General features: G+C 37.8%; 1 long non-coding RNA gene across 1 annotated transcript; it reads left to right on the forward strand.

Moving 5' to 3' along the window:
• The first annotated feature begins 3931 nt into the window (after positions 1 to 3931).
• LOC127525048 (uncharacterized) lies at positions 3932 to 14036 on the forward strand. The gene is made up of 3 exons (XR_007933237.1): positions 3932 to 4917; positions 12163 to 12246; positions 12337 to 14036. It is a non-coding gene; the product is annotated as an uncharacterized LOC127525048 (long non-coding RNA).
• The last annotated feature ends 341 nt before the right edge of the window (positions 14037 to 14377 follow it).

Genomic DNA, 14377 nt, shown 5'->3' on the forward strand with positions numbered 1-14377 from the left:
TAGCGGCATCTAGCGGTGAGGTTGTGAACAAAACAACTAACGCCGCACACTCAGCCGTCTGGCTGATACAAGACAAAGATGTCGTCGTCTGAGACAGCAGAGGTTTCTCCTTACTTCTAATAAAGAACGGTCTCTGCTTCTAAACAGACGACTACTACTACTAATACTTTGTGTGTATTCAATGTAGTGACAATGCAAGCTGCCTCTAAAAACACCAATGAGCATAGTGACGAAACACACTCTGTAGAGCAGTTTGTCCGTTTAGGGTTACTGTAGAAATATGCCGGCGCATAATGGCGAGTGTATGTAGATAGAAATGGCTTATTCTAAGGTAATAAAAACATAACTGTTCATTATGTAAGGTCTTTATGTACCACTGAAAACATAGTTATGTATATCATACATATTTCTGTCAGTAGATCCTCCCAAATTTTACACATTGCACCTTTAAGCCATATGATAGTTTTGTTTGACAAATATACCAAAAGTCGCTATTTCTGACGTTCACCTTAGATGATCTTAGCACAGTGGCTATATCCAAAATCGCATACTTCCCTACTACATAGTAGGCAAAAAACAAAATAACTATGTCCAAATTCAGTACACTCTAAAAAATGCTGGGTTGTTTCAACCCAAATTTGGGTCAAATATAGACAAACCCAACCATTGGGTTAAAAATGTAATGTAAAAATTTAACCCAGTGGTTGGGTTTGTCCGTTTTTGACCCAAATTTGGGTTTAAACAACTCAGCATTTGTTAGAGTGTACTCATAAAAAGAGTAGGGAAAATTTGCTACTTCCGGTGAGATTCTGAAGTGTGCATATGATGGACACTATAATATTCCATATGATAATATGAGAGGATTTGTGAATGGCAGTGAAGTGACGCAACTGACGCTGTTAGGTCACATGATAAAGACAGTATGGCCAATGTAGTACATCCACATTACATTCATACTACACACAATCATACTATATAGAACATACTTTTTTAGTGCTCGCAAAGTAAGTACTTGTTCAAAATAAGTACCTAGGCCTACTCAAATATACGATTTCGGATGCAGCCATTGTCTGATTCTTGAGTGAATCGTTTCTTTTGAGTCACATCTTTTCAATGAATCAGTTTAACCAGATTTCAAACCCAGTTTTGAATAACTCGTCATGAATCAGACTTATTCGGTTCTTGAGTTCAACTTACTGTAAACATGCTGAAGTTAGGAGCTTCAGTTAATAACTTAATTTTTTTTTTTTCCTTACACAAAATTATATGTTTGACTAATACTGAATGATCCCTTAATGGTGCTTTTGAATCTTTTTGAATCTTGAAAGCTCCACTTCCCATTAATTTCAGTATAATTCTTCAAAATGTATCCTTTTGTATTCCACAGAATTAGAAAGCCATACAGGTTTGGAACAACATGAGGGTGAGTAAATGATTTTTCATTTTTGTGTGGACTAATCCTTTGAAAGTACAAAAAAGGTATTTCCAGTCTTTTTGTTCAATGATTAAAAGACAATTACTCAAAAGAGAAAGTCGATTTAGGTGACATCTCATTAAATGTACATAGCGATTACTGATGATGTTAATCTTTTAAGCAGGGCGAATATTTCATTAATGTTTAAATAATGGAAAATTAAAGCATGCAAAATTTAAGGATCAAAACTCAAAGGTATATCGTTTTAAACTTCTAAATCTAAAACCACACCAAGTCTTCAAAGATTTCAGCATGGACAATGACAGGAACATGATCAAACGTGTCAGGTGGGCATCTTCGCACATGTTGTTGCAGTTATTTGAAAGGTTCCCTATTTTCATTTAAACTCAAACTCTATTTAGGGATTTCTGTTTTCATGCCTTTCAAATGGTAATGGATCTCTTCAAAGTCTCTCTATCGCTCATTAGCAGAAGTTCAACATAAAACAGAGTGTAAATGAGAGAGAAAAAGGGTGAGGAATTTATTATTATTATTTCTACCTTAAGATATGATTTTCTGGTGCTAATACAAAGGATGAAATAATTTTCAGACTTATTATATCTGGAATTCATTGGGCTCAATTTTAGTTTAGCACTGTTTTTCCCCCAGTGGCTGTAGAGGTATTTAATATTCTACAATCTAGAGTAAAGTCTTCATTAATGGTGCTTCCTAAGGCAAGCAACACTTTTACTGCTCATACTTAGGGTATTTTAACAAAACCCTAACCCTAAGTTTTAAATGGCATATAACTATTTCAAATGATAAGTCTTACTATTTTGGCCTGGCAGATGATAAAAGAGATGAAATAATATAATAAACTTACATTGAAAGAGGCACCTGAGCCATATATAGAGACTAGCGATGCCTTGGCAATCACCTACAGTATAGTGACTGTGACTTTTGTGACATTTCCATGGTTTGTTATTAAATATACTCCTTGTAAATGACATCCAGAACTAAGGGCCATATGAATATGAGAAGGACTGCAGTTATAACACAGTCCCTCTAGGAGATGAAAGTAATTTTTTTTTTCTTTTGATCGACAACATTCTAACCAGCATCCCTCTTCAGTTGACCTTCTCAAACGAGTGCCTGTAACCAAAAGTATGCAAAAGAGGCAGAACGAATAAAGGCAACAGATTGTCACCCGTCACAAGATAAACCCCCAGGTTTACCGTGCGATCCACGATTCTTAGCAACAGAAGTCAAAATGTAGTTTCTGATGAGTATAGATTACATAACAACATCTGGCTAATCCTCGACCTACAGGCACACAAGCATATTTTTCTCTAATTAGATTTATTTGCTACCTTTGTTTGATTCGTCTTTACCCCTGGCATTTTGCTCCAGAAGCAGATGTCATTAAAAATTCCCGTTCCTGAGGAATGGATCCAAGATGATTTTTTTTTTTTTTTTTTTAATGAAGAGACGGGGAGTGAGATGATGAAACATCAAGGGGGGCTTTCCTTGATCCTTGTACCTTTGAGGGTTAGCGTAAACCATCAACCAGCATGTCCTCTGTGATGTTGTGATGGCAGAGAGGACATTTGGTGTTCTTGTCATTGTGGTCTCAATCATGTGACAATACTTAAAGGGACAGTTCACCCAAAAATGAAAATCCTGTCATCATTTACTCACCCTCACGTAGTTACAAACCCATAAGACTTTTGTTCATCTTCGGAACGCAAATGAAGATCTTTTTGATGAAATCTGAGAGCTTTCTGTCCCTCCATAGACAGCTACACAACTGACACTTTGACGCTTTAAAAAGTTCATAAAGAGATCGTAAAACCATATGAATTCATAATCCATATGAATTGAGCGGTTTAGTCCAAATTTTCTGAAGAGACTCGGTCGCTTTATATGATGAACAAAGTAGTAGTTCTGTGGACGGTCAATGGAGGGACAGAAAGCTTTTAGATTTCATCAAAAAGATCTTCATTTGTGTTACGAAGATGAACAAAAGTCTTACAAGTTTGGAACGACATGAGGGTGAGTAAATGACGATATAATTTTCATATTTGGGTGAACTAACCATTTAAAGTCTTCATTTATTTTCAGATTGATTGTAAGTTATCTGATTTCCACAATAAATTGAATTGGTCACAGCACACAGGAAGCTTTGGAATGACAGGAAGAATGAATGAATGAACGAATCAATGAACGAATCAAAGAACGAATCAATGAACGAATCAACCAACGAACGAAAAAACCAACCAACGAACCAATCAATCAATCAATCAATTTGTCCGTCTGTCTGTCTGTCTATCTATCTATCTATCTATCTATCTATTTTTTTCTATTTCTATCAATCTTTCTATCTGGCTATCTGCCTTTCTCTCTGTCTGTAAAGCTTGGTGGTAAAAGCTAAACTAAGCAGCTTAGCTTGTTGCTTGGTAAATAAAGCTGATCCTCCTCTAATTGTGAATCATGAGGTTTATGACTTTCTTAGAAAAGTTCCTCAAATTTAGCTATGAAATAATAGACCAGAATCTTTTCAATTTCACTAAAGTTCAAAGATCTCTGCTCTTCACTCTGAAATTTTGTGGAATGACATGATTAGATCATATTTATAGTCATAGTCTTTTATATCACTTGGAGCTTATCGGGGTCTGAGAAATTCACAGTTGACAGATTTATTTTAAGTTCAAATATTTGAAACCTTGATTTGAGTCAGACTAGTTGGGATCCTGTCAAAGATAAGATCCCATCCAGTTAAAATCAAGACATATGCAGATGTGAGGAGAGAAGAAAGGAGGAGAGGTGAAGACAGTGATGGGAAGGAGCGATGCTGACATACGATAAAACTCCTGCAGGTTGAAGTGTAATGGGAGGCCAATGAAGCCTTGATAGCTTCAATTTTATGGTTAAGAGGAATGTGAAAATTTATCCCAGTGGCCGACAGATCGGAGCAAACAGCTGTCTCCCCATCTCTGATTCCAATCGTCCATGGAAAAAAAATGGGGGGAATACTGACTTGCTGAGACCACCGTTGCGCTGAAAGGTAGATAACGTTTGGGGAAAAATAATAGCTTTCACGGCAGTGAATTTCACACATTAGCTCCGCAATGGAGGATTATCATCAGGAGCACGAGTCAAAGAATTTGCACCTCTTGTCACAGAAGAACCTGCTTTTGTCCCTTTTTCTTTTGTGTTTGTCTTTCCCTCCTAATCTGTCAGACAATAAGATAAAGTACAAAACTTTTATGTTCCATCAGGGCACCCTGCAACGCGTCTCTGATGAGCAGACGGCGACCCATCCTGATTAAAGTACAGACTCTGGAGACATGGGCCTGGCTGGAGCACCTCACTATCTCCCTTGCCATCTTCTAATAAAGTCAGTCATGCAGGGGGCATCAGTCTGAGCGTGCTTGGCAAAGGGTCAAGGCTTGGCTTTATAGCATGGCCCTGTCTGCTGGGTAACTACAGTACATGGTTTGCAGGTAAAATGATCTTTCTCCATGCAGAGTAATTATAGTTTTGTTTTTTTTTAAGCTTAGATTTATTAGCTTTTACTCTATAATTGTACATTTATCTGTTTTCTAGTTTCAGTTTTTGTTTTTTTATTTAGTTTTTGAATTAGTATTTTAGAGTCAAGAATTTTTTTAAATGTCTTTTGTAATGTTTTATATAATTAGATTTTTTTCTGCACAGTCTAGTGTTATTGCTATCTACTTTTCATGTTTTAATGCAAGTGGGTTTTCAAAATTATATAATTATATAACAGAAATTATTTGTGACCAGTGTTGGGGGTAACGCATTATATGTAACTTGAGTTATGTAATCAGATTACTTTTTCAAATAAGTAACACAAGTTACTTTTTCACATTTACTGACTGACAGCTCTCCATGTTGAAAGAAATAAAGTGCAGGGCGTTGTGTGCGCTGTGTGAACATGATGGTTATTGTAGTTCTAGACTAAATGTGACCCTGGACCACAAAACCAGTTATAAGGATCAATTTTTTGAAATTGAGATTTATACATCATCTGAAAGCTGAATAAATAAGATTTCCATTGATCAATGGTTTGTTTGATATGACAATATTTGGCCGAGATACAACTATCTGGAAAAATCTACAAAAATCTGGAATCTGAGGGGGCAAAAAAATCAAAATATTGAGAAAATCGCCTTTAAAGTTGTCCAAATGAAGTCCTTAGCAATGCATATCCACTCACAAAAATACATTTTTGATATATTTACCAAAAATACCAGGAAATTTACAAAATATCTTCATGGAACATTATCTTTACTTAATATCATTAATTTTTGGCATAAAAGAAAAATCAATCATTTTGACCCATACAATGTATTGTTGGCTATTGCTACAAATATACTCTTGCTACTTATGACTGGTTTTGTGGTCCAGGGTCACAAATGTGAACAAACCTGTAATAATCAACTATATTAAATTACACAAATATACTTTATGTATTTAATTTCACTTTATGAACCAATGTCTTTGCTGCTGACCTTCAATGATCTAATTCAACCATACTAATAAGCAAAAATTACTTTACATTTCACTTTTGGTGTGAAAGGGCCTTAACATTTGCCAAAAACAGAACTTTTTTAGTTGTAATTAAGAAACAAACAAACAAGCTCAGCCCAGATACGAAAAAGTAACGCAAAGTAATGTAACGCATTACTTTTCATAAAAAGTAACTAAGTAACACAATTAGTTACTTTTTTAGGGAGTAACGCAATATTGTAATGCATTACTTTTAAAAGTAACTTTCCCCAACACTGTTTGTGACCAACGTTTTTTAGTTTTGGAGTCACAATTTTTATATATATTTGCCATATATTGTGATATTAAAAAGTTCTGCGGTCCCATCAGCAAAGATTTCAAATCATGTATTTCCAGAGGGCCATTGAAATGAATGGGCACGCTCCTTGGTGCGCAAGAGCGTGAACGACCGGATTTGGTGCTCAATCATGGAGGGCCGGACTGTGGAATGAGAGTCCCGTCAACAGAGTGCAGAGATAATTGTGTACATGAGAGTGAACAGCCTGTGTCTGGTCACAGAGTGAGACGCGAGCGACGTTTAAGTGTCCCTCTGCATCCGCGTTTTACTGTCTCTGTCTGCCTCCATGTCTCCCCTGGCATCCACTGTCTAATTAAACGTGTCCTCCGGCAAGAAGCTGTCCACTTAACACCTTCAATTAGGAAGCACAGCTCCATCTGTACACACTGATGTGAGAGAGGATGTGGATTTTTCAGATGTGGCATTGACAGAGAAAGGGGAACTATTTTTAGTTTGTGTATCCGTGCTTGGGTTAGTGGGAAAGAAGCAGCAAGATGGGCTGAGACAATGCGAGACAATGTGTGCACCCGTGTCTACGGTACATGTACATGTAAGTGAGAGGTAGAACACAGTGTGTGTGTTTGTGTGTATCTCTGCAGGACACATAGTCTTTATAATGCACCGCAGATCCCTCTGAAAGTCTTGTGAATAATTGACAGGTCATTATTTATTATCAGAGGACCGGCGCTGTGCTGCTGTACACGGCCCTGCTTCGTTAAGTCAAAGTAAATGAGCGAATTCATGCTCCAATTACTCTCTGGTGAATTTCCTCTCTTGAGCCTCTCTACAGGAGGAACCGATCGCCACAGCTGCTGCCGTAACTTTCAGAACACTTATTTACCATTATCTGTAATTAGGGAATCTGTATTACCTGCTTATGAATGAATTCACATGGAGAGTCTGAACTAACATTTTCAGAGTATTTTGGTTTTGCTGAAAAATGCAACCTGTTGAAAAATGAAACGGAGAAATTGCAAGGCTCAACATGACTGTGAAGGAAATAATGTCCAATTTTAGGCCTTTTCATGTGACTCACGCCATTCAAATTTGATAGAAATTTGTACTTAATTTATATGTATTTCTTTATATTTAATAATTAATTAACTCTTTTCATGGACCATTTTATTGTTGAATTTCTTTGAATAGTAATTCAGTAAATTCCTCTTACTGTCATTCTATTTCAGATTCCAACTTCCAACTTGCCAAATTCAGCTCATAAATTGAAAGGGAGCCATTAAAAATCTCATAAAAAAAGCCATTAAAAAAGTCCTAGCATTGGCTGAGATACATCACAGAAAGAAAAAAGGACTTGTTGAACGTGGGTGTACTAAACTTTACTGCCTCAGCATGCTTTTTTGTTAAATGTAAATTAGTTCTGTAAATAAGAACGGAGCCACCATGACAACAGGTTCCAAAGGTCTTGTTCCGGAGATTTTCAGGTTTGAACTTTTTCTGCTCCTTTTGTTTCTAACTTGTGTCTTGTTGCTTTGTAAAAAAGACATCATTAGTGAGCTAAAGTCGTGTAAAAATCACAAGCCTAGTTGCAAGCTGGACCAGTCATACAGTACCTAGCTAAAAAAATAAATAAAATAAAAGCTTCTTTAACCAGCCTAAGATGGATAGTAAGTCTTCCAGCCTGGTCAGTCTGGTTAGGCATGTCTGAAATACATTAAATCGGTTTAACCAGCTAACACCAGCAAATAACCTTAGGCTGGTTTAAGCCATTGGTTTAAGATTTAGCAGGGTGTGTATGTTATGCAAATTCTAGTAATACTGTGTAAAGGCCCATTCACACCAACAACGATAACTATATGTGACCCTGGACCACAAAACCAGTCATAAGTCGCAACAGGTATATTTGTAGCAATAGCCAACAATACATTGTATGAGTCAAACTTATCCATTTTTCTTTTATGCCAAAAATCATTAGGATATTAAGTAAAGATCATGTTCCATGAAGATATTTTGTAAATTTCCTACCGTAAATATATATAAAAATTTATTTTTGTGAGTGGATATGCATTGCTAAGGACTTCATTTGGACAACTTTAAAGGCAATTTTCTCAATATTTTGATTTTTTTTGCACCCTCAGATTCCAGATTTTCAAATAGTTGTATCTCGGCCAAATATTCTCCTATCCTAACAAACCATACATCAATGGAAAGATTATTTATTCAGATGATGTATAAATCTCAATTTAAAAAAATTTACCCTTAAGACTGGTTTTGTGGTCCAGGGTCACTTATTAGCATCCACACGAGTGGACGATATTGTTCTGTTTATTCTAAGCAAGTGGTTGTCTGCCGCTTTAAATGCTCGAGCTCATTGTAGCAGGATGGATTCTGATCAGCTGTCAGTTTTTTATCATTCATCAGCTGGATAAAATCATTCTGAAAGTGATTCCAACTATATTATTTCTCTGTGCCATTATAGTTATAGCTGTGGTGTGGACTTTGTTATTCTTTATTATTGAGATCAATTTTTAGAACTATATTTTTATAATTTATCTTAACTGTGCTTTGAAAGGTCCTGATGCTAAAATCAACTTAAACCAGTTTAATCTGGTTTGCTGTCCTCCCAGCCTGGTCAGGCTAGTCTGTTGGCTAGTTTTAGAAGGATTCTAGTCACTTTGCAGTTGGTCAGGTTGGAAGAACTATGGCCGGCAGGCTAAACCCTGGATTGGCTAGGCTAGGAGACCTATAAAGCCTGCTCATATTTGACATGCAAATTTCTAAAGGCTGGTTCACACTGTGCGATTTTGGCCACGTGATTTTGGTCGTCTGAGACAAATTTTGCAAATCCTAAAAGATTCCTATAATCCTAGCCTAAAATCTGTAGTCTTTGATCATTAGTTTGACATGTTCACAGACAGCCGGTTAGTGACCATTGCGATCAGATTTTACCTCCGACGAAATTCTGGCAGTGTCAGAAGATTTGGCGCACAATCCTCCAGTGTGACTTCTCTTACGACGAACGTCAAATTGTCTTAGTTTTTCAAGACAAGCCGTGATCAAAATTATCAATAGAGATGTCTTTGTTAGCCACCATTTCAGTCCCGTGTGTATGCAGCTCACTGTCACCGAACGTGTATGGGTTGATGATGTAAAACTCCGGACATGTTTTCATGCGCGCGTCCGTTTTTAACGCGTCTTGACTGTCGTACAGTCTGACATAAATGACAGCTGAGATCCCACAGTGTGACATGAGGATCATATTCGTACAGTCTGACAAGCAACCATCGTAAAGGACTATTATAAATCGCACAGTGTGCACCCAGCTTAAGGCTTCTACATTATCATTGTGATCAAAAGTTAAAAACCCGTTGTACACAATATACTGATTGATAGTTTATACTTTTTTTTTTTTAGCAAGTTAAAGGACTTAGTATAAATCAGGTCTTGGTACAAGTCTTTTTTGCTGTGAAATCTTTATAAAACTAGGTTAGATTAGTAAATCAACATAGGGTGGTTTAAGTTGGCTTTTCCAGCAGGGAGGGTCCAAGTTAGAAACTGCTTGAACTTTTTTTGTGTTGTGTTGCTTGACCGCCATGTAACTATGTAGCAGCCGCTTCACTCCATAGTTTAATACAGTAACATCGGGCAACTCTGACACGAGTCATGCGAAATGGCTTTTATTGGAAAAGGCATCATCTGCAATTTATTCTAGAATGTGCGAGTGTTTATCTGGACCAGCCTGAAAGATACAGTGTTTTTGAGCTAAATAAGCTACATTTATTATGTTATTTAAATGTATGCTTGGCAGCTTTGGGGCAGCTCCTTTCAACTTGATTGGGGAAAGACCGAAATCTGTCTTTCCCCAATCAAGTAGAAAGAAGCTGCCCTGGGGCAGCACCAAGATGGCCATCAAATGGATTGACTTGCTTAAAATGGAGTAGAACAGCACCTGATAGCTTATTAGCATTCACTCAATCAACTTTTTGTCTTGTCTGCAGTTCCTCAGTCTGCCTGTGACTGATCGAGAGATGGAAAGTTCTGGCAGGCATTGACACTCTGCTATATCTTGGCAACGGTGGACCTGAGGTTGCTGCGTCAGACCCGGCGCTCTCTGCACACACTTTTGTCTGTCTAATTAACACCTGTGTGTGTCTGGCTCCCAGAGACCCAGACACCTGTCCCCCATGTTCCTAGAGCTGCTGTCAGCCCCGTAATGTGTCCGTGTATATACAGAAGTGTCTGCGTGGGTGGGTGGTACTGTAGATGGTCATCACACTTGAATCCGTACAATTCTTGTTAAGTTTTGTAAGTCTGAGAAGAAAGTTACCCATAAGTGTACCAGGGAGCGGAGGTGGTAGCTGGACCGCATGAAAGCTCTTTGTTTTTTGTTGTTTGCTTTATGGTGTTGTTTACTGTGTCTGAGCAGGAGTGATAAACAGAAATACTGAGCGCAGGAGGTGAGGAAAAACAGGAGAAGCACACATCACACTTCTGCTGTTTCCTCCATTGCAGAAAGAAAGGCTTGGGGGGTTGCTGGGTTTGGGAACATTGAAACGCTACAGTATTTTTCTTTTTTATTCATGAGTTTCTCTCTTGTATTATTAGCCATTCTTGACCCTCTTTTTTTGTCCACTGCCAACCAACCTGGTCTTTTAAACACCTTCAGAGACTTGGCAAGACCCTGTGGTGCAAATAATATTTCCATTTTGGATCTTTTCAGATTTTTGATGTGTTGAAGCTCATTTCTATAGGTTGTTTAATACAAGATGGTCTATACCTGGAGATTGTTAGTATTCCTGTTTATCTCAATGGCAAGACCCCCCAGAAGCATGTGAGCATTTAAGCATTTGCCATCTGTCGTCCTGGGTAGCTTTCATTTTTACAACGTTTTTCTTATTTTTATTTTTTTATAGTTTTTGTCTTTTGATGAAAATGTCCTTTAAATGTATTCAGTATATTGCCATATCATATTCCTTCATTTAATCACACTTAATCACACAAAAAATCCTCTGTTTATATGTGTCCTATATAAAGTAGAAATTTTACTTATTTTTATACATTTATTTCAATATATTTTAGAGGATTTTTTGCTTTGTCACACACACATTACTGGAAAACAATAACTCTTGAACGACATTAAGAAGTGAGCAAAAACATGCCGATTTTGTGTGTGTCCCTTTAAATGCAAATGAGCTGCTGCTCCTGGCCCCCTTTCCAGAAGAGGGTGGAGCTTTAACAGCTCGCGCTTCGGTTGCTCAACAAAAACAAAGCTGGAGAATCTCACGCAGCAAATTGACAATTGTCAGTTACGGTGTTCAAATTTACATTGTTCAAACCGGAGTCGGACACTGATGGAGAGACTCAGGAAGAAGTTACAACTTTTAGAATGCATCTGGATGTTTCTGAACAGTTAGTGGATAAATTTATGTAGTTGCTGTGGAGTTGATTCAACTCATCGACTAGCATGTGCCGCCATGTTAATCTTTTGTGCAAATCCAGTGTTGAATTGACCCTCGTTTGTGAAAATGACGACATGGTAACAACACTCTACTACAACAACTCTTCCTTTTCTCTAAAGCAGCCTAACATGGCCTCACCCCCTTTGTTGAGTGTTCCCGGGGGCAGGGTTTATGTACATTTTGGGGTTTGTGATGTCACCAACCCGGGAAAAAGCTTGTTGTAGTCCCTACCAGCCATTTGTTGTAGTCCTTAAAAAGCAATTTCTGTAAAAGAAAATATCTCCCTTTGCATTGAATTTTGAGCGTCGTAACTTTGTTTACGCTCAAACAACAACATTACACACTAACTAAAGTTAAAAAAGTGAAATCATAATCAAGGACCCCTTTAAAAAATCATTGTTAGTGCATTGGTAATTGTTTTCTCATCATATTTTCATCAACATTATGTTTTAATTTTTCATTTTCAGAACCATGCAAATGCCATGTGACTACTCATTCTGGAGTCATAGGAAAATCATGTCTTCACAGTGCTGACTGGCTGAAGATCGGTGGTAAGACTGGTAAAATCTCTATGGTACATATATAAGTCAGAATGTGATGCACTGCTACATTTAAGTGACTGATGCTGTTTTCTCTTGTAGATGGTATAGTTATGACATCAGCTAGTGGGGAGTAATGGGATCACGTTAACCAGCCAAGACTTGACTCCTTGATTTAACCTTCTTCATAACCTCAGTTTCCCTTTGGTCTAACTTTTAACTCACCTGCCTATACCCACAAATCCATTTCACTCAAGTAGGCTACACCCTGCAGACACAAAGCTTTCATTTCCACCCTCTGTTTTGAAGCAGCCTTCTCATCCTCTCACAAATTGAGTTATTGAGTTCACACTTCCTCCTCCTGCGCTCCAGCCTTCAGTCCGCCATCCTGCTGGGAGTCACCGTGGCTGCTCAAATCCAGTTCTCGTCTCTGCTCCCGTGGACAGCAAGAGATTATGAGCGGCAGTGTATCAGCTGAGCGCCGCTGCTTTCGCCTGCGCCCGTGCCACAGCACAGAATGAATAATTTAAAGTGCCAGCTCGGGCATGCGACGCCGCCTTTTCTGGACTATTAGCTACACAAGCAGCATTAGCCTCATCGCTGAAATGTGCCGCTGTATCTCTCTCTCTTTCCTCTCACTCGACACATGTTACATCCCATACAGACAAGGCCAATCACAAACTTTCAAGGAGGAAAAGTTTGAGTCAGACTGGATAGCAGACGAAGTTGTTTTGTGATGAATTACATTTGTTATTGATCAGAGTACAATGATAGCACAAGCCAGATTGGACCACTAGGTGCAAAACAGTGTTATTTTAGTATCATTGATATATAGTTTTTCATATTTTGAAGGTTTTTATTTTTATATTAAAAAGTTTACCCAAAAATGAAAATTGTTATCATTCACTCACCCTCATTTGGTGTCAAACCTGTATAACTTTGTTTTGTGAAACAGAAATTTTGAAAAACGATTTTTCTCCATCCAAATCAACATCGGACTCATTGTTTGGACATTTTTCAAAATATTTTCTTTTGTGTTTCTTAAGTCATATGGATTTGCAATGGCATGAGGGTAAGGAAATGAAAACAGAATTTTTATTTTTGGGTGAACTATGCCTTTCAATAAATAGATTGTGAGGGCTTATGAACAATATGCATTTTTTTTTTTTTTGCATTGAAATACTACACACAAAAATAGTGCAACTATGTAGTGAGTTCATCCCAGAGAGAGAAGTGAGTAGGAACGAGTGTGAAAACCGGTGATGGAGTGGGTGTGAAGATGACGTGATGGCGAAGTAGAGATGCTAGCTTTAATGAAAGACTGTGTTCAGGCTGAGGAGTGTAAGTCTGTCCGTGCACTGACATTCGACATCCCCCTCTGTGACACCACCCTGTCAGAAAGAACAGACTGAAGAAGGAGAGAGCAGGAGCACATGCCATGTACACCCAGAAATGGGGAAAGAGAGACAAAGGCAGATCTGGAGAACAGGCAGTCTTACATTTTAAGAAATAGTTCACTCTAAAATGAATTTCTGTCATCATGTACTCACCCTCATGTCTTTCCAAACCTGTATGACTTTCTTTCTTCCGTAGAACACAAAAGGAGACGTTTGGCAGAGTGTTTGAGCTGCTTTCTTCCACGTGCACTACAGTTTAAAAGTTTGGGGTCATTGAGATGTATTTTTTTTTTTTAAATTGATAATTTTATTCAGCATGGATGTGTTAAATTGACAGAGTGACAGCAAAGAATTTTAGATAACAGTTTATTTTAAAGAGATCCCATAATTAAAATATCCCATAATTTACTCACTCTCAAGCCATCCTAGGTGTATATGACTATCTTCTTTCAGTCAAACACAATTTGAGTTATATTAAAAAATATTCTGGCTCTTTCAAGCTTTATAATGGGAATGAATGGAAAGCCCAAAAAAGCACATCCATCCATCACAAAAGTAATCCACACAGCTCCAAGGGGTTAATAAAGGTGTGATTTTGCTTAGGTGAAAGTAGACGCCTCTCGCGGTTCAAACAAATAGGGCTGGGCAACTCAGATTTGTAATTTGTGACCTCTGCACTTCTGTGTTTATCAGTATGTCAAACATCAGGTCAGGGGTCACTCTTACGCCGGAACTACTCGTGGAAG

Source organism: Ctenopharyngodon idella, chromosome 13, assembly GCF_019924925.1.
Source record: "Ctenopharyngodon idella isolate HZGC_01 chromosome 13, HZGC01, whole genome shotgun sequence".
Taxonomy (NCBI): domain Eukaryota; kingdom Metazoa; phylum Chordata; class Actinopteri; order Cypriniformes; family Xenocyprididae; genus Ctenopharyngodon; species Ctenopharyngodon idella.